Consider the following 21737-nt stretch of genomic DNA (forward strand, 5'->3'; position numbering starts at 1 on the left):
GATGACAGCTACCCTCTGGGTGGAGGGGAAGATTCTAAGGCAGGTGGATGCGGGGAGATGATAGCATACAATAGTTTTTCTCCACTTGGACTCAAATTCCTAGAGGAGCCAGGCAGGTAAGTAAACAAGTGATGCGCCCCAGTGTCTAATGATAGGAACCGGTGGGACCCACGGCCACCTGGCGGACACATGTTCTATCTATTTGGAGCAAGAGTACTCAGCTCCCAAATTGTTGCCATACAGGAATGCGGGCTCCATGCTGCCAAAGCTTTTCATCATTCAAGAGAAACCAGAAATGTAGGTTTGTACATAAAATCTCCTGGTTTTCAAATGATGACAACTCATTCGAAAGAAAATTTTAAGCAACTCGTTGGCCAGACCATCTCTGATGATTGAATGTCACCCGAGGATTGCCAGTTTGCCTTGGTAATAGTGTGGCCACAGCAGAGAGGAGCCAGGAGAAAGCTTGTTTCCCAGCCTGGAAATTGGGGGCCAGGAGTGGGGCTGGGGTGTGCCAGTGAAGGGATTTCCTATGAAGGGTATAATTTTTTCCCCCGCTAAGACTCAAGAAACAGAGCTGACACTAAATTTTAAGTATTTTTCTCTCGACATTTTATTTCTTACTTTTAATCCTTTGGAAAATTCGATTAAATACACACAACCTTGATTGGTGCTGTTCTGGAAAATTGAGAGGTAAGCAATAAAAAGAAGTAAAACTTCCCTGCCCTCCTTTGGGGTAGCTTAGCCACATTACATTGTGGAGGGTGGGCAGTGGGCCTGGAGAACCAGGAAGGCAGCAGGTGAGTGCTCAGAGGTACCAGGCACAGCTGGGAGAGTGAGAAGAAGCAGGAAATGAGAAGAAACAGCTGAAACCGGGACTGACCCTGCTGAGACCCAGGGTAAATTGCCAAACAGGATGACAACGAGCCCTAAGGTTGGTGGAGGCTGACAAATGAAAAGATCTTCGCCATATGTGGCTAGGTGGAAAAGCAGAGCCTAAGAGAACATTACAGAATGATCCCTTTGCCAGAAACAAATGCATATTTAGATCACTATGTGCATGAGAAAAGGTTGGAAGAATATATACAAAATATTAAATGTGGCTATTGGGTAGTAGGGTGGTAGGTGGGTGGTAATGTTTGCACAATCCACAGGGATTGCTTTTGTGGTATAGTATAAATGGGTGTACCACCGCTTTTTAGAAGCTTTACATGTATTAATGGATTTGATTCTCACTACCACTTTCTGAAGTCAGTACTATTATCATCCCCCATTTTATTATTGAGGAGGAAAAGAAGGTGTGAGGAAATCTAACAACTTGCCATTGGTCATACAGTTAGGAAGTGGTATTAAAAATGTTACAACTGGGCTTCCCTGGTGGCGCGGTGGTTGAGAATCCGCCTGCCAATGCAGAGGACACGGGTTCGAGCCCTGGTCTGGGAAGATCCCACATGCCGCGGAGCAACTAGGCCCGTGAGCCACAATTACTGAGCCTGTGCGTCTGGAGCCTGTGCTCCGCAACGAAAGAGGCCATGACAGTGAGAGGCCCGCGCACTGCGATGAAGAGTGGCCCCCGCTTGCCACAACTAGAGAAAGCCCTTGCGCAGAAACAAAGACCCAACACAGCCATAAAAATTAATAAATTAAAAAAAAAAAGTTACAACTGTTGTTTTTATAAAGAAAGAAATTATCTCCACATGTGAGCACTTATTTGAAAATCTGGGTCACGCAGTATTTTTTTTCCAGGTGATAATTTTGGGGGTTCAAAATTTCTCACCTGATCCTAACCTAATACAAACCAAAAGTTCCCTTGGTGAACGTATCCGAGACGTCTCCATCTGCTTTCTTCTCGGTTACTGATGGTCTAGACCCTAATCTTAGTCTTCACTTCTTTCCCATTCATTCATCCTGTGCATTTTTATTATGTGTGTAGAACCTGTGTTTATCACTCTCCTGCTTTTATCCCTTCACTGTTTACCTCAATATATACTTTATTATGAAAAAGAATAGGTTAAGATCGAGTTCTTACTACGTATCAGCCACTAGACTAAGCACCTTTTTAGAACATGTTGTATTTAATTCTCACGCCACCTTATCAATAAGGCGCTCTGATTAGCCCGCAGATGAAGACTGTGAGGCACAGAGAGGTTAAGTCACTTTGCCAAAGCCACACAGCAAGTAAATGGTGGAGTCAGGATTTGAACTCCAGTCTGTCTGATTTCATATTTTATACCTTTAAGGGCTACACTCTACTACTAACTCTACTCACTGGCCAATATAGTAAGGAAATGAACAAGACTCCTTTGTCCTGGACCTCAGAGTATGCACGGACATCCTTGAGGCACAAGGCCTCCTGCTTTCCTTGCCTGGCTCTATTACTTTTGGCTAAAACTCATGGCAACCTGGAATAACCCAGGCCCCTTCAGCCCACATTCTTGGCACATTTGCCAGGCCACTGTGTCTCACTTATGCTGATTACATCATTACCCTGGTCCTGAGCTGAGAAGTCAGAAGCTCCTTCTCTTCACGTTTATGTATGACCCTTTTCAGTCAGTCCGTCTGTCAACATGAGTTTTCCTTTTGCTTTCTTTTCCCTTTGCTCCATTCTGGCTCTGTTCTAACTTTCCATGTCTCTACAGGAGCTTGATTGCCCTTTGGGCTTGGAAAACCCAGGCTGTCTTTGACTTAAACCCTCTTCTCCCTTGGTCCACCAGCCTGCTCCTGAAGACACTCTTCCTTTCTTAAGGACACAGACCCCTGCTCTCAGATCACATTCCTATAGCGGAATCGGAAACGTTCCTCCAAACCACTTATACAGGGAGTGGTGTAGGGCATGCCCAGTCCTTCTCTTTTCTGCTTCATAGATCTAAAGTTCCTCCTGGTGTGCTTGTCCTAGTTGAGACCAGTCAGGAGCATTTCGGCAAATATGGGACAGAAGGCAGTTAATAGTCTGGAGAAATGCGTGGCAACAATGTGGAGCCAGGTGTTTAGTGGGTAACCACCTTCCAGATCCATTGAGTGATTGGATGACCCATTTCTTTCCCCAGACCCTCTTGTTTTCTGTTTCTCTTCTCTGGTAGTAAAAGGTATGCTCTTCAAAAGGCTCCTCTTAATGGACCAGGAGCATTCCTTTTTAGCCGCACTATTCTAGATCCTAAAGACCCCTTCGCTAAAATGAGAACAACTTGGTGCAGTGGGAAGAGTAATCATCAGAAGATGAAGGTTGTAGAACTGGTTCTGCTGGTTAACTGTGTGTTTTGAGCCTTCACTTAAGCTCTCTGAGCCTGAATCCCTTCTTATGGGAAATGCTGGTGATCATCCACCCAGCGTTGCAAGGTAAAGTGATTAAGACAGCCTCGATGACAGTGCAGATGTAAAGTCATGTTATTCCATCAAGTTTTCCATCTTGGAGGCCCATGCTGTAAAACCGTCAAAACTGATACCTTGACTTCCAGGAGGAAAGTTGGAATCCTTAGGCAGTTGGTTTTAAGGGTAGAAGCTATAGCAGTGACACAGTACAGATGGGGGTGCTTGGGGCTGCCTTAGCCTCTCGCATTCCACGATATGAGCAGTTGCATGCTTTTCAATCTTAAAAGTGCAGTGCAGATGCAGTTGCAAGACCTCACCCCTGCTTCCCATTTAATTGTCAGTTTTAAGGCCCTTCTGTATAGAAATTCTAAAATCATACCAGATTGGAGACTATTAATTTGTAATGTGAAATTGAACAAAAAAGAGATTATATATATACACACACACACACATCTATATATGAGATATCTATATGAATAGCCACAGTATTTGTTTAAGCAAATATTTACAATGCTCATTTTATAAGAAGTAGATATAAACAGTGAAGAGTGTTTATAACAGAACACAGTGAATTTTTAGGCTTTTCCTCAGATGTACTCTCTCATTAATGCTCAGTAGAACCCCTATTACTAGGAAATAGAAGCATCTCTAATGTGGCAGATCCAAGGAGTAAGAGTTAAGATCAAGAAGGAGTTGTTTGTCACAGGTCTATCAGGTAGGAATGCTTTTGACTGCAATTTACAGAAAAGCCCAACAAAGAATAGTTTAAGCCATATGGATACCTATTATTTACTTAAGAAATCCAGAGTTGGTTTCTCTGTTTCAAGAATGAAATCAATCAGGGCTTCCCTGGTGGTGCAGTGGTTGAGAATCTGCCTGCCAATGCAGGGGACACGGGTTCGAGCCCTGGTCTGGGAAGATCCCACATGCCGCGGAGCAACTAGGCCCGTGAGCCACAGCTACTGAGCCTGCGCGTCTGGAGCCTGTGCCTCGCAACAAGAGAGGCCGCGATAGTGAGAGGCCCGCGCACCGCGATGAAGAGTGGCCCCCGCTTGCCGCAACTAGAGAAAGCCCTTGCACAGAAACGAAGACCAAACACAGTCATAAATAAATAAATAATTTAAAAAAAAAAAAAAGAATGAAATCAATCAAGGAACCAGGCCTATACATTCTCCTACCCAACCATCTTCTACATGATGCCCTTACATTTATCACCTCACATTTGCAAGATGGCTGCCATTGCTCCAAGTATCATATCCCTATATGACAGCATTCCCACCAAGAAGGAAGGAAGAAGGAAGAAAAAGTACAAAAAACCCTTCTCTTCATGTGACTCCTCAGGGAGGAAAATCTTTCCAGAAGTTCCCAGAAGACTTTGCATTATTTTTCACATCCCAGATTTGGGTTTATATGTCATCTTTAGTCCAATCACAGGCAAAGAAGTGAGAGGCTTCCATTGTGATTCATCCCTGGGGTTGAGTGAATTGCAGCCCCAAGTGGCTGTTGGGTAGACAACAGTATTAGCCACAACAAAGTAATCCAAATGTGGGTTTACAGAAAATAAGGAATTTGAGTTAAGCGAAAGCACACACATTTTTCAAATGTAAAGTAGCTGTATGTTTTATTCATGAGCTAGAAAATAAGAAACAAATGTACAAAAAGATGTACTGGGATATGCCAGGCAGAGAGTAAATAGATCTTGTCTGCAGAGTGAGTATATCTACCTCTTTTGAGCAGGTGAGAATTTTGAGTGGATGAGACCAACTTAGGTGGAAACCATGGAGACAAGAAAAGTGACAGTAGGCAAACAAGCTTTTCTAAAGATATCTCTAGGGAGCAGAATTGCTACATCCAACTGACAAGTCTCTAAGAAAAGTAATCACTAAGCAGTGGACGTCTGCCTGGTAGCCATTTCTCTGAGGATCTGCCCTCCTACCTTCCACGTGAGGCTCTGCAACCAACCCCAAGACTCTACAGTGGGCATGTGATTCTCATTTGAGCTGATTGAATTCTCCATTCTAGGCATGAATTCTCCATTCTGGGGCAGAAACACAGAGGGACAAATACAGCTGGAGTTGAGTCATCCCATGGTAATGCCTACAAAGAAGGTTCAGAAGTTCCTGCTACTGGTTATCCCTGTTTCCTGTCATTCCCAGGGCTTAATTTTTCATCTTCTCCTTCCTACTCATTGATTCATCCCACAAATATTGGTGAGCATACTGTGTGTGCTGGGCACTGTCCTAGGTTCTGGAGTACAAACAAGAATGACAATGTCCCTGCCCTCGTGGAGTGAGCAGTCTAATAAGGAAGACTGATGACAAACAAGTAAAGAAGGTCATTGCACACTAGACAAGTCCTCTGAAAGAGAGAGGTGGGGTGATGTGTTGGAGACCAGCTGGATAGGCCACTTCAGATAGGATGGTCAGGGAAAGCCTCCATGAGCTACCCATGATCCTCCCAATAATCCTCCTTTCTTGCTTTGTGCACCCAGGGTCAGTTTCTACTGCTTGCAAACAAACTCTTCTAACAGACACATGGAACAAAGGGAATTCATCAGACCCTATTACAGCCAGGAAACACTAGCCTCTGGATCATGAGCCCTTTTTGCTCTGAATCCATAAGCCCAAATAATCTTTGTTAACTAATTTAACTTACTAAGAAAAAAAATCTAGATAGTTTATTAATACACATACACAATTCATGTAGGGAAAAGGTGTTCTGGGTAGCAGATGGAGGTCTTCTTGCTACTGCATATTCGTAAAGGAGCTTTCTGGGACAAATCCAACTTGTCTGAGTCTGGGCAGTATGAGTCAGTCCTCTCAGGGTCTGATCTCATCCCTGAATGAGATGGTGGCTTCAAATGGGCAGCACTGAGAGGTCAGAGTTAGCACCTGGATAACTCAGCGAAGTACCACAGCCCATGAAGTCTGGCTTGGAGAGTCTGCACGTCTTATCCATCATCTTTAACACTGAGGGTAGTTTTGAAGTCATCTTGGCCTTGCGGTGTTAATGAGGTTACCTAGGCCTGCAGAAGCGAGGGCCGGCCAGACGTCACACAGCTAGTTAGTTTCAGGGTCCTGGCTAGGACCCAGATGGACCCCTCAGGGCAGCCATGCCTCAGCATTTACCTGGGTCAGGAGACAGTATATTTTCAGCTTGGAGTCCTGAGTATGAACCACAGCTGCTATAATCATGGAACAAAACATCTTAAGACAAAGCATTTTTTATTCAATGCATGGTGACATAGGACCCCGCATGTAGTTGGTGGGAGACGGGGCTGGAAAAGTAAGTCGGAGCCAGATGGTGAAGAGCCTTGATGCCTTGCTGTAGGATGTGGATTAGCCCTTAGGTGCAGGGAGCCACTGAAAAGTTTTAAGTCAGGGAAGTGATGCAATCAGGTCTGGGTTTTAGAGAGTCAAGTCTGATGGGAAATGGAATGAAGGTACCGGTGCAGGATTAGGAGGGATGAAAACAGTTCAGGTGAGAGGTGATGAAGTCTTGAACTAGGGCAATGGGAACAGAGAGGAAGAAAAACATTTAAAAGACCTTGCAGAGATATCAACAGGCCTTGGGGGAAGCAGGAGAGGGAGGGATCTAGTTTGAGGGGATCCAGGCAGATGAGGAAAAGGAGGACCAGAGAAGTCATAGTGGGAGTGAGAGGAATTGGGGGTGGAGGTGATGAATTTAGTTTTAGCCTACTTCAGTCTCAGATGTCAGTGGAACATTTACCTAGAAGTGTAACCCCCAGGCCAGCTAAACCACAGTTTGTAAAGTAGCCTCTGATACTACCCACAGGGCAGAGGTGCTTTTTTTAGAAAATCCTACTGAGAACAAATGGTAGAAATGAAAAATGTGGGACAAATGTGGTTTAAACAGAGAGAAATTGATTTGGGAGGGATGGCCAGGGTAGAGCAGAGGAAGGAGGAAGGAAGCAACAAGAATTGCAGGAGGGAGCGGGTTGAAGTGAGCCAGAAATAGACAAGGGGCAGGAGTAACCACACAGGAAGGAAGGGGAAAGATGTGAACATATGGGTGGGGGGGAGAAAAAAGGTGGGAAATGGAGGACGTGAGTGTGGAAAGAACATCTCTGTTGGAAGGGTTCAGGACACAACTCTTTTCAGGGTTGCTTCACCCCACCTCTCTCTTCCAGCTACTTGCCTTAGTTGTATCTGTGCAAAAAAGGATTTTATGACAAGGAGCCTGCCTGGATCAGGGCTGGGGGGTGTCTTCTGACTCACTTGGTGTTCATCAGTAGCTTTTAAAAAGACCACTTCTACCTTAAAAATTTTTGTTGGCAAAACATGGAAGGTATATAAGAGGCACAGATATCAGACACCACCCCCCCCACCTCCCCAGTATTTTTCTTTATCGTCTTCCTCCTCACCTTCCTCTTGGTTTCCCAGGTCAAAAGGGCAGAACTTCCTGTCTGAATTTTAAAACCTCTGTCGCCTTATTTTGTTCCTGGCTCAATGGAGATGAATTCCAAGTTGAAGACAAACAATTGTGCCTTGTGAACAGTCATGGTGTGTTGAAAAGATTCCGAGTGCTTTTTTGCAAACCTGTCTCAGGGAAAATTCCCAGTGGGGGAGGGCAGGAGGGTCAAATCCATCCTAGAAAGAGGAACTCCCGATTACTCTGAGAACGTAATTTTCTAAGTAAATTCATAAAAGTCAAAAATGTCTAATAAGAAAAGAGACGTGGGGTCGATTGCAAGGAGAGAAATAGCATTCCACAGAACAAAAACTCCCTGAGCAGCAATAAGTCTTGATATTAGAAAAGTTGCTCGCATTTTCTCAGCCTGCTGGTGGGCAATTTACACCTGTGATCGCTGGCTGCCCAAAGTTATCGTGTCTTCTGAATCACGAAAGCTGCAGCTTAAGAGCTTTCTGGGTAAACCGACATGCAGTGTTGTGCAGACATCCTGCGTGCCCAGCCTTGTACCTCTCGCCTGGGTGGAACCCACCTCGACTTTCACTCTCCTGATTTTCAAATTACTGCAGAAAAGCAGAAGTCCTGCCTCTAGGAAAGGAGGGGAAAAAAAGTCTCTTGAATTTCCATTCTCAGGATAGAGTTTACCTCTACTAATACAAGGACTGACGCTCAACAAGAAACATTCAAACAGTATCAGTCATGTCGAGACCAGCCGTCTGAGTTCTTTTTGCCAAGACTCTGCAGAAATTATTTTCCAGAAACTGTGATCCTGTCCTCTCCTTTGTTCCTGCCCAAAACAGATACAAAATAATGTATTTCTCATCAAAAACAAATATGTAGTGACTGCCTATTGTATGCCATCCAATTGTGCTAGCCGCTGATGTGAAATTATTTTTAAAAGCCAAAGTGATTCGAAATTAATTTTTTTCTGGGTATTTGAAATCATCTAGACATGTTGTAAATTCAAGGTTAGATGTCACTGTCACAGGGAGATATTTTGTTTTTACTTTTTAAAGTAAAAATGTTTTAAGGGTTCCCTCTTCACGATATTATCTTTGGAATCCTGTTAAAATACTTATTTACTTAATTCATCCAACAAGTAATTGAAGGGTGCACTAGGTGTCAGGCATTAATCTAGATGCTGAATAATTCAGTGGTAAACAATAATAATTATAGTTTGTATATACTGAGTACTTTCTATGTACTCATTGTATTAAGCATTATGTTAAAGGTGTTATGTGTATTCATTAATTTATTCCTAAAACACAATAATGTAGATGCTATTAATGTTACTATAAATTACTACATATTAATATAAAAATTTTAAGATGAGGGCACAGAGAGGTTAAGGTACTTGCCCCAAGTCAAACAGCTAGCTAATGGAGGAGCTGGGATTTGAATCCGGCAGTCTAGGTCCAGATCCCCAGCTCTTAACTGCTTTGAGAACCCCTGCCATCCTGGAGTTTACATTCCTAGTAATTAGAACATGTGCTGGTATTAGATTCTTTTACAAGCATGAAGTGGCCTCTGAGAGGTCCATGCTCCTCAGACTAGGGGAGCCAATAGAATAGTAAAAATGAGCACTAGATTTAGAGTCAGTCCAAAAATCCAGGTTCAACACCTCAACAAATCATTTAACCTTTTTGAGACTCAATTTTCTCATCTTTAAGTTGAGACTAATACCCCTGATTTGAAGTTATGTGACATATTTTCTGACATATTTTCCTTGTGGACTCTGCAGCACCATACAGCTACAAGGGATGGTATCATTAATTGCTTCTGTCTTTGAGGTTGACCCGTAGTGCTGTCTATCAGCTTGGGTGTTGCTGGTGATTTGAAGACTCATTACAAGGGGTTAGAGTAGCGAGAACAGCCCCAGCTTTATGCAATGCCAAGCTGAGCTCTTTCATCTAAGCTTTAGCCATGTGAGTATAGAAGACATATAGCAGATATAGTTTCTCGCTCACGTAGGAATGCTTTCAGTGGGAAGAGAAGTTAGGTTCAAAGATGCTCAAAGTTTAAAGTCATTAGAGCTGAACAGTCAGTTTTACCCTAGTTAACATCCATGTTAGTAATAAATGGTCCACAGATCTGTATAAAGTTGAAAAAAATTTTAGAAAGTATCACGTGGGACTAGGAAGTGTTTCTATCAGTATTAACAGTGTGATATTCACCATAAATGGTAGGAATAATCCTTGTCACCTATTAATCGAGACTTAGAAGGTAGAGAATCTTTTAAAAATCTATAAATCTTTATTCACAAACTTTTGTCAATTAATCCTTATTTTCCTTTTTCTAGTTGTGTGCTTGGACAAATTACACACCCCCTCCCCCCCCGACCCTCAGCTTCCTCGTCTGTGAAATGGGGAAATAATAATTACATTGCAAAGTTGTTAGGAGGGTTTGAGATGACACATGTTGTATTAGTCAGTTCTGGCTGCTATAACAAAATACCGTAGACTGAGTGGCTTAAACAACAGACATCTTTTTCTCACAGTTCTGGAGGCTGGGAAGTCCAAGATCAAGGTACTGGCAGATTCAATTCTTGACCAGGTTCTTCTTCCTGGCTTGTGGACAGCCACCTTCTTGCTGTGTCCTCACATGGCTAAGAGAGAAAGAGTGGGAGCAAGTTCTGTGGTGTCTCTTCTTATAAGGTTACTAATCCCATCATAAGGGCCCCACCCTCATGATCTCATCTAAACCTAATTACCTCCCAAAGGCCCCATCTCCAAATACCATCAAATTGTGGGTTAGGGGTTTAACATAGGATTTTTGGAGGGACACAATTCAGTCCATAGCACATGTAAAGAACTCAGTACAGGGACTAATAGGTGCTCAATAAATAATAACTATTTCCAGCTTTGGGAAGGGAAAATCAAGATTTTCTTTTTTCCCAGACATCTCTAGTTAGGTCTGGGCTGCTTCCGTTGGGTTCCCGCTGCAAGCAGTTCATACCACAGTTTATAGCATATAGCACAAGCATTTCCTATACTTGACTAATACCCAGGCATATTTTAAAGGAAAAAACCTTTAAAGGTTGACTTAAATTGTATTTTGTCCCAAACTATATAAGCGTAAAATTATGCTTAAACTCCTATGCAACTATAAAACCAAACTGAATTTAAAAAGCCTAAACCATTACACAATCAGTATAATTCAGAATAACAACATTAGCATGAAAGATGGTGTTTGCAGTAACGTAAATTACTGACCATGAGGAGACTATGGCTCTGACCTCCTGGTGCCAGTTCTTTTGCACGTGCCACCCCCCACCCTGTCCCCCAGCTTTTCTTGTTTGTACAGTGTTCCATGATGTCACTTAGTTTTCATAGGCATCACTTAGGAATTAGGTCTATCCACGTTCCTTTCTTATTAGCCCAAGATGATTACAGTGCTACTGCTTTGTGCCCATATGACAGTGAACGCAGACACAGACTTGGGAAAACCGTCCCTGTTTATGGGATAGGTGATCCAGGATATGCTAATATTAACGTTTTAAGACTATGTTTGAAATGAGTACACAAAATCACAAACGTTTTCAATTATCATGGCAAACTCTTAGACCTATAGAATCTACAGACCTTGGTTTAGGAACATTGATGTGATCCTTTTTTTTTTGGTGCGTTGGGTCTTCGTTGCTGCACATGGGCTTCCTCTAGTTATGGAGAGCAGAGGCTACTCTTCGTTGTGGTGCGCGGGCTTCTCATTGCGAAGGCTTCTCTTGTTGTGGAGCACAGGCTCTAGGCACAAGGGCTTCAGTAGTTGCAGTACGTGGGCTGAGTAGTGGTAGCTTGTAGGCTGTAGAGCGCAGGCTCAGTAGTTGTGGGGCACGGGCTTAGTTGCTCCGTGGCATGTGGGATCTTCCCAGACCAGGGCTCGAACCTGTGTACCCTGCATTGGCAGGTGGATTCTTAACCACTGCGCCACCAGGGAAGTCCCTGATGTGATCCTGAGACCTGTGAGCTTTGCCATCAGACAGTCTGCGTTCAAATCCTGCACTACCACGTGGTACTTGTGGAATCTTGGAGGAGTTTACTCTTTTAGTCATTCAACAAACACATAATGAGCACCTCCTGTACTCCAGGCACATTTTTAGGCCCTGGGGATATAATGGGATACAAGACAAACAAGGTCACTGCCTTTATGGAGCTTACATTCTAGAATCTAATGAGACAAATCATTTAAACTCCTCCCTAAGCCTAAGCTCTGTATTTATAAAATGGGGATAATAATTGGGCCTAACTGGAGAATCTCTGGAGATCTAGATAAATTGATCCATGTCTAAAAGGTGTGCTGGATTTCCCTGTCTGGCCTAGTGTCACTGTTTATCCTTCTCACCCTGCTCTGCGCTTCTGGTTGGGCTTGACTCCAAGGATTCTCACAGCAGAGGTCAGAGGGTGGAAAAATTGCGTTGGGGTACTTATTCCCCAGGCTCCCTGCCTGCTGGGCTTCTGGTAGACAATGGCCACAGCTCCTGCTTCTGAATCACACACAAAGCATGAACCTTATTTCACAAACTTATATGTGCAAGAAGGGTCACATAATCTATTTTCACTGAATAAAATTAAATTTGCCTCCGATCTCCCATTCCACTGGGTTGGCAGGAAACACGGTGGCAATTCACTTCTCCAGGGTCTCGCTAGAGTAAGAACTGTGCTCTCTGGCCTCCAGCATCTCACTGCTGCTGATTGCCTCATCGTCCAAGCCCATCTGCTGGCCAGTGTCTCCTCCAAAGGGGTGCCCTTCACCGCAGAGACCTATACTAAGGTTTGTGGGGCTGTGAGAGTGGGCATGGGGAGCCCAGGCCTCTGGCTGCTGAGTCCTGGAGCAGCAAAGTCCACTCAGCTCTGCACGTGTTCAGTAGATCCCAGACACGCACACTCACTGGCACATGGGGTCATGCCCTGCCACACCTCATTCCAGCAGTTGCTCCTTCTCCCCGTCCACAACCCTCAGAGGCCCCATTCCTATGTGTCCCTCCCTCTAAACCTGACAGGCTCCCTTCACCCCAGCACCTGTCCAGGTGTACAGCGTGTATGTGAACAGCAGTGAGCACGCAGTCAGGACAGGCTCTGCATAGACTAACCAGGGAGAGCTGGTCAGACTGCACGATAATTGTATTAGTCTCCTGGGGCCATAACAAAGTATCCCAGGCTGGGTGGCTTAAACACCAGGAATTTATTTTCTCCCAATTCTGGAGGCTGGAAGTCCAAGATCAAAGTGCTGGCAGGGCTGGTTTCCTCTGTGGTCTCTCTCTTTGGCTTGCTGCTTCTTCCCATGGTCTTTCTGTGCTTGTGGGCTCCTGTGGTCTCTCTGTGTGTCCAAATTTCCTCTTCCTATAAGGACATCAGTCAGATTGGATTAGGTCCCACCCTATGGCCTCATTTTAATTTAATCACCTCTTTAAAGACTCTGTCTCCAAATACAGTCACATTCTGAGGTACTGGGGGTTACGGCTTCAACATATGAATGGGGGTGTCACAATTCAGCCCATATCAGTAAAATACTGACTTTAAATATTTTATATGCGGAAGAAGTTTGCCTTTTTCTAATTAGCACAAAGGCACCGCATGGACTAGTGGTGGCCCAGCTCGTGATCCCTTAAAGCTCAGTAATTCCAGGACTTCTATGTCATGCTTGGGGCGTAGAAGCTTTTGCAAGGGCTGGGAGCCAAGGGCCTGAGTGCAGCCTTCCCAGGGACAGACAGTTATTCCTCTCTGGGAGTCTTACCAGCAACCATTCCTCTCCAGGGAGTGGGGTTTTGTTTCCACTGCCAAAAGGACTTTCTGACCTTTGCCCTCTTTTCAGTCTGGGTGACTTGCTCCATCCTCCTTCTCTCCTGCTTGTTTCTCCCCTCATTCCCCTCCCCGTCCATGAGATCCAGCACACTCTCCTTCATGAGCTTAGCTTTTTTGCCAAAGAGAAGGAGATATGTTATGTTCAGTGGACTTTGACTTTTGGCTCTGCAGCACCAACCTCTCCTTACACAGGAGCCGATGGTCCCTTCTCTCTTGGATTTTGGGATGGGGAGAGGGAAAAGGCAATGATGAAAAAAATTAACTTCTCAATGAGTTAACCTGCCAGATACAGAAAGACTTTAGCACAGTGCCTGGCAGAGCCCGCCCATCATCATCATTATTATTAATGCAATTATTACTCTTATCACAACATTATATGAAGCAGCACTCAGAGTCTATGGTCTGAGGAAAAAGTACCAAGAAGCCAGTGTCTAAAACAGCACTGTCCAGTAGAACTTTCTGCCACGATGGAAATTGTCTCCATCTGCACTGTCCAATGGAGTAGCCGTTGGCCGCTGTGGCTACAGAGCACTTGAAATGTGGCTAACGCAAGTTTAAGTTCAATTAACAATGCAGCTGGCTGCTACCCTGCTGGACGTTGCAGATTTATAAGATTTTTGTAGCAGCTGACAATAGAGAATGTTTGAGCATTTTCAGTCCAAATAATAGAACAATTTCCATTTCCTTTCCTGGCCATGCCCTGAACCCGGTTTTGCCTCTCTGCCCACTACAAAGATGAGGGCTGCCCCCCTACAGTTTCTACAAGCAATCCAGAATGCCAACAACAACATTTGGAAGCCTCGGGGGGATGTTTCCATGTTGAAACCTTGACCTTCCCAGTTCATTCTTCACAGCAGGAACATCACAGAGTGATGCCATCCCCTTGTGACTCTGGTTTACGACATCCCCTTTCCCAAGTTTTATGTGGCATCTGAAAAAATAAAATCAAAGTGGAATTCAAATGAATTTTGTTTTCATGCATCGGGGCCGACTTTCACGCCACCTCTCGAGACCCTCCAAGATGCTAGGAGGCTCCACTCAGCCAGGCCTGGGAGCTGCACATTCCACAGCTGGTCCAAGCTGCCAAGCTCTATGAAAATCCCCTGAGCACAATTAGGAGTTTTTACTTAATGGTCTTAATGGTGTGCCCACTGGAAATGTGTACCTTGACACAGCCAGGCCTCCAGGCTCCTGTCACCTTCTTACTGCAACTGGAATTGGCAGTGCAGCCCCTGGAAAATGGGCACCTCTCGTCTCGACATTCTGCATGAATCGCTCTGTTCTGTGGAGGAGCAGGGCTTGCCTCAGACGCCTGCAGACAAAACAGACGGGCTGCTTTTCCTGCGTCGGACTTTTCCTGGGGGCTGGAAGAGGGCCGAGAATCTCTCCTTGAGCTGCTGTAGTTTTTCCTCTCTTCCTTCCCTGCCCTTTGCAAATTATATACTTTCCTTGGAGCCACATGTTTTTAAAGTCTCTCATTCACACAGCTTTGCAAATATTCTCGAATAATGTGCATGTGTCTGTGTGCATTTTAAAGGTATGCACTTGGCGAATGCGTAGAATTGAATGAATTGAATGAAGGTGGCATCCTGTGTGAAACACTCCTCTGACTCCCCATCACTTACAGAATATAGTACAAGCTTGTTAGTTATAGTAAATGAGGCCCTTTATGATCCGGGTCCTGCTTACGTTGATAGCCTCATCTCCCTCTGTTGTTATACTGGCTCTACCAATTCTGAGCAGCCTAAGCTTCCTCAGATAAACCCTGCTGTTTTGCTCCTCCGTGTATTTGCCTGTACCGTTCCCCCTGCCCTGCACCCACACCTTGTCCACCAGGAAACTGTCCTTCCCTCATACTTGGGCCAGCAGGCACCTGCTCTGGGAAGCTTTCTCCTCTTCCTCTCTCTCTGAGTGTTCCTTTCTCCCCCTGCATTGGTTCTGTCCTATATCTTACGTATATCTGTGTTTCACTTGTCTCCCTATATAGTACCTTGTTTCCTTGCCCATCTGTCTCCATTCTTGGGCTGTGAGATCGTTGAAGGCTAGGTCTGTGTCTTTTTCATCTGAACTGCCAGAACCCATCCTAGTGCCTGGCTCATAACCGCCAATCACAACCCATTGTTGAAATGAACTGAAATGAGTGGAAAGAGCATCTGATGTGAGAAGGTTGTGTGTTTCTCACACTACATATTCTCTTCTCAGCAAAGTTTTGTTGAATCCATTTGAGTTGGCTTTGGATGTAATTATCATCTGTGCATTTAAAGAAAAAGTTGTAAATTACTGTGGAAATATCCTTTGCCAAAGCTCAACAAATGAAATGAAGGAGATAGCAAGGGAGGAAAGGAAGAAAGGTAAACACGTGTGGAAACATGCATTCAGGGTCTGTCCTGTGGGCTTCAACGCCAAAGGACAACAGGCATCTGTCTGCATCTCTCCACCCAGTTACATCCACCCTGGTCCAGGCCCCACCATCTCTCACCTGGACCTCTGCAGCTGCCTCTTCTCACTGTTTCCACCTGCCCTGTTATGAACTGAATGTTTGTGTCTCCCCAAAAGGCACATGTTGAAGCTCTAACCCCCAATGTGATAGTATTAGGTGGGGCCTTGGGGAGGTAATTAGATTTAGGTGAGGTCATGAGAGTAGAGTCCCCATGGTGGGACTAATGCCCTTATAAGAAGAGGAAGAGAGACCAGAGCTTATTTTCTTTGTCATGTGAGGACACAGCAATAAGATGGCCATCTATAAGCCAGGAAGTCGGTCCTCACAAAGAACCGAATCTGCTGTCGCCTTGATCTTGGACTTCCCGGTGTCCAGAACTCTGGGAAACAAATATCTGTTGTTTAAGCCACCCAATCTATGGCATTTTGTTGTAGCAGCCTAGGTTTTCTAAGACATGTTTCCCGGCACTCTACTCTCCACCCAACAGCTAGAGTCAGCTTTTCCCAACATAGGTCAGGTCAAGTCATTCTGACTTAACCTCCCCATTCACTTCCAAACTCACACGCCTCTCTCCAGCCTACGAAGACCTTCCATGATCTGGCTGCCACCTCCTTTCTAGAATGCTGTCTTAGCCTCTTTCCCTTGTTCACATTCCAGCCACGTCACCTTCTTTCATCCCTCACAGGCTAAGCCCATGAGTGCTGCTGCCCAAATGACATTCCTGCAGCCATTTGGATGACTGGCCCTTAAATGAAAGGCTTCTTGTCACAAGACGTCCCCTGGCTACTATATCTAAAGTCATTTCACAGTCACTTTCCACCATGTCACCTGTTTCATTTTCTTCATAGCTCCTTCTGGAACCTGATACACCTTCTTGTTTATTTCCTCCTTCATTCTCTGTCTTCCCCAGCTGGGCTCCTTGAGGACAGGAGCCTCACCTGTTTTGTTTGCTCCTCTATTCCCAGCTCCTAGAACAGAGCCTGGCCCAAGCGGTGCTCAGAAATGATCGGCTATCCAAAGACTAGGACATGCCTGGCGCTGTGCTAGACACTTCCACAAACCGTATTTCATGTAATCATGTCCAGGAGGGTGTCTTGCAAAAATTAGCAGGGAATGGCCCATGATTTCCAGTGTTTTGACATACCTGGGGTGGGCTCATTTATAATTCGTTTCTTTGAAGTAGAAGTGAGTCAAAGAGGGTGACTTCATATCCAGGTCTATCCACATCAAAGTGTATATGGATGAATGCCAGGGCAGCAAAATTAATGTGACCTTAAAATTGAAGGTGTGGGAAGCTGCAACCTAAGTAATGTGGTGGGTGGTGACAGCACCCCACTGGGGTCTGCAGTCCAGCTCCTGGTCACTCCAGCTCTGATAGGCCCAGAAGTTGTGCTGAGGTTTGTCCACTTTGAAAGCAGGTTTAGTTCTACCTGCCCACCCCTTTAGATGCTGAAAAGATGAAAGCAATTTCTGAAACACTGAGTTTCTCAGAAGCAAGCTTTAATATGAAGATTAGGTTGTGTTTTTAGGAGAGCTCTGTCATAGGGAATCATGGTATTTTCTTCAGCTTTCGAAAGAGCACTGGACTTGGAATCAAATACCTGGGTTTGAGTCCAGATTCTATTGCTTGGAAGCTCTGCAACTTTGGGCAGTTCACTTAACCTCACCTAATCGATTTTCTCTTTTGTGAAAAGAAATGCTTGCTCTTCCGCCTCAGAAGTTCATTCTAAAGATCAGAATTAGAATGGTGCTCTGGAGGAAAGTGTAAAACTGCAAAGTGCCATGCATTGGAGTTTGTTACTCTATTATCAAGATCCACTCCCTATGGAATCAGAGAATGACAGAATATTAGAAATTATACATTCAAGCCCTTTTACGTGACATATGTGTGCATGTATGTTTAAATGTTTCATGGGTTATAGAAACGATATGCTTTTGATCGTTCCTTTTTTTTTTTTTTATTTGGGGTATAATTGCTTTACAATGTTGTGTTAGTTTCTGCTGTACAACGAAGTGAATCAGCTATACGTATACCTATATTCCCTCCCTCTTGGACCTCCCTCTCACCCCCCCATCCCGATCCCCCCCATCTAGGTCACCTCAGAGCACTGAGCTGAGCTCCCTGTGCTATACAGCAGGTTCCCACTAGCTATCTGTTTTACACATGGTAGTGTATATATGTCAATCCTAACCTCCGAATTTATTCCACCCCCCTTCCTACCCCCATGTCCACACATCCATTCCCTGCGTCTGTGTCTCTATTCCTGCCCTTCAAATAGGTTCATCTGCACCATTTTTCTAGATTCCACATATATGCGTTAATATATGATATTTGTTTTTCTCTTTCTGACTTACTTCACTCTGTATGACACTCTCTAGGTCCATCCACATCTCTACAAATGACCCAATTTCGTTCCTTTTTATGGCTGAGTAATATTCCATTGTATATATGTACCTATCTTCTTTACCCATTCATCTGTCGACAGACATGTGGGTTGCTTCCATGTCCTGGCTATTGTAAATAGTGCTGCAATGGATTGTTTCTTATCCACTTGAGAACACTAATACACATAAGAAAAGCCGACAATAGAATAAAGGACTAAGTAAATACTTTGGACAAAATGTTATGCGAGTTTGGGGTGGTGGCCTGGAGGATTGTAATAGCCTCCTAACCAGCTTTCCTGTGCCTTAAGGCTCTCTCCTCCCCCAAGCTACCCCAAGGAGTGGTACCAGAGAGATTTCTCCAGCAAAAGGTAGTAAAATAAAGTGGTTAAAGGTGCAAACGTTGGACCCGGACTCCTTGGGTTCAAATCCCAGCTGTGCTACCCAACTAGCCAGTCATTTCAGCTCCCTGTAAAAATGGGAAAGTATTAGTAATTTCCTCTTAGGGTTGTTCTGAGGATTTAATGAGTTACTCTCTGTGAAAGTATTTAGCATCCTGTCTGACACTTTTTAAATATTTGCTATTATCATTCAGTTGCTCTCTGATTCTATCACTGAACTACTCCAAATTTTCTCATGGGGTCTTATTTCCTCCCAAACCAAGGCCATGACCCTTAGCAGGCTGTCAAGTCCTTCCCCTCCCCATCTCTGCAGCATTGTCTATTACCCACCCTCACTCCAGCCAAAGAGAATGATTTGCTTTTCTTGATGCCCTTCTTGCCTTCAAGGCTTGCCTCTGCTTCCAGAGTTGGAAGAGTCTTCTCTTTTTCTCTGAGCTCTTAGAGAATCTTGTCTCTGTCTCTTAGCATTTCCTGTTCTAGTTTCTGAGGTCACTTTATCTTCCCCTGCTAGACAGTAAGCTCTTAAATAGCAGGAATTGTGGTTTATTTGACTTATATACTTTTCAATATTCTAAACGGACCCTTTGACCATAATAAGTATTTAGTAAATGTTTGTTGAATGAATGAATGGCTGATGTGGTCAGAGGTTGCATCACTGAAGTGAGAGTTGAACTGTGTCTTGAAGGCAGAACAGGCTTTTTAAAATTATTTGTCTGTATTGTAGTTCAGTGATTAAGAGCACACAACATGGAGCTAAACTACCTGGGTTCAAATCCTGACTCTGACATTTACTAACTCTGGGTGAATTGCTTCACTTCTCTGTCCTTCAGTTTTCTCGTCCATTGAATAAGGAGAATAAAAATACTTTCTTCATGGCATCACATTGTGATGATTATCATATGAACTTAGTGGCATCCTGGCACATAGGAAGTGCTCAGTGAACAACAGCCGTTATTACTATTGTCATAAAAGTGAGAGGTCCAGGAATACAGTAAAAAGTGGAAGAGTTCCCCACTCCACTCCAGCAATCTTACTCCATAGGTGTAGCCACTGCTATTGGTTTAGTAAGTACCCTTCCAAAGCTTTTATGAATGTAAAATATATTCAGCAATATAAACGAAATCATACCACATATACTGTTCTTCAAGTTTTTTTACACAACCATATGTCATGCTTATCTGTTTATGTCAATACATATTACTCCACTTTATCCCTTTTAACACTTGCTCAGCATATCAGTTTATGGATCTATGGTAATTAGCTCAGTCAGTGCCATATTGATGGCCACTGAGGCTTTCCCAGTTTCTCACCATGATGAACACCGTGTAGTGAATGTCTCAGAGATGCAGTTTTTCACACTTGTGATAGTGCAGCTGCAGGATAAGGTCCTGGATGTGACACTGTGGCCAATAAAGACTATCCACACTGATGTGCAAGGACCTCAGTTGTACATCATAATCCTTGGTCCATCTTGGGTTGTCATCTTTGGTCCTTGCATGGCCCTCTTGTATTTTATTTGTGGATCTATGTTTAATAATATCACAATAATCATGTTCTAAAGTTTTGTAGTCATTTTCCAGTTGCTCTCTGGAAAGACAGTAACAATTACACTCTAAGGATAGGATTTAAATAGGCAGAGAACAGTAGTGAGAGCTGCTCTTGTTAGAGAAACAGTTTGAATACTCTGGGAGGTGAGAATAAATAAGGCTTGTTGAGGTTCCATGACAAAGAGTGCAGTCTAGGACTTCCCTGGTGGCGCAGTGGTTAATAATCCGCCTGCCAATGCAGGGGACATGGGTTCAAGCCCTGGTCCGGGAAGATCCCACATGCCACGGAGCAGCTAAGCCCATGTGCCACAACTACTGAGCCTGCGCTCTAGAGCCTGCAAGCCACAACTACTGAGCCCACGTGCCACAACTACTGAAGCCCACGTGCCTAGAGCCCATGCTCCGCAACAACAGAAGCCACCGTGATGAGAAGCCCGTGCACCGCAACGAAGAGTAGCCCCCGCTTGCCACAACTAGAGAAGGCCCGCACGCAGCAAGAAAGACCCAACACAGCCAAAAATAAATGAATGAATGAATGAATTTTTTAAAAAAAGAGTGCAGTCTAAATTGAGAATGTTTCTTTACTGAAGTACAGAAAGTCAAATTTGAGATTGAGGAGCAAAGCCAAGGACCTGGAATCTCATACCAGGCTGTAAGATGAATCTCATAAAACAAGATGTATTTTACAAAGATTTACCTGGGGGCAGTAGTCCGGATGGACTTTCACTATTGTAGTTCACTGTTTCAGTGTACAAGTAGCTTTTTACACTAAAGACATCTGTATCAGTCACGAGAGACGGGGTTATGCTGCAGTAACAAATACTCCCCTAAATAGCTGCTTTAAACAATAACAGTCTATTTCTCTCTCATGTTCACTGGGGATCGGTTGGAAGGGGGTGGGAATGAGGTGGTTCCGCTCATCACTGATGAGTCATTGAGGAGTGCAGGCTGATGAACAGTCACCACCTCCAAAAGTTGCTGGCTTCCAAGCAAGAGGGAAGGAGAGGATTGGTAGGTCTTGCATTGGCTATTAAATGCTTCAGCCTGGAAGAGACACACCTCACTGCTTTTCACGACTCGTGGGCCAGAACTAGCCACTTGACCCCGTCCAGTGCCCCAAAGGGGACCAGAAGTGTAATCCCATCATGTGCCCAGCAGGAGGAGGGCTAGAAATAATTGACAAATGTTATTACTATCCATCTCCTTTCCATTATCTAAAATACCCTTTTCAGAAAATCCCATGACAACTGAGAGAGAAGGGCCAAATAATGCTGTTGTGTCCCACGTTGCTTCAAAATATTGGGCTACAAACAGGGCTTGAATATGGCTGCAAACAGTTTGGCTCTATAGGCCAAATACTATTTTGATAATGGCTTCAAATGAGGTGGAATAGTGTGAAAAATCTTTTGGAATAGGTGAAAACCTGTCC

Source organism: Eschrichtius robustus, chromosome 13 (assembly GCF_028021215.1).
Source record: "Eschrichtius robustus isolate mEscRob2 chromosome 13, mEscRob2.pri, whole genome shotgun sequence".
Taxonomy (NCBI): domain Eukaryota; kingdom Metazoa; phylum Chordata; class Mammalia; order Artiodactyla; family Eschrichtiidae; genus Eschrichtius; species Eschrichtius robustus.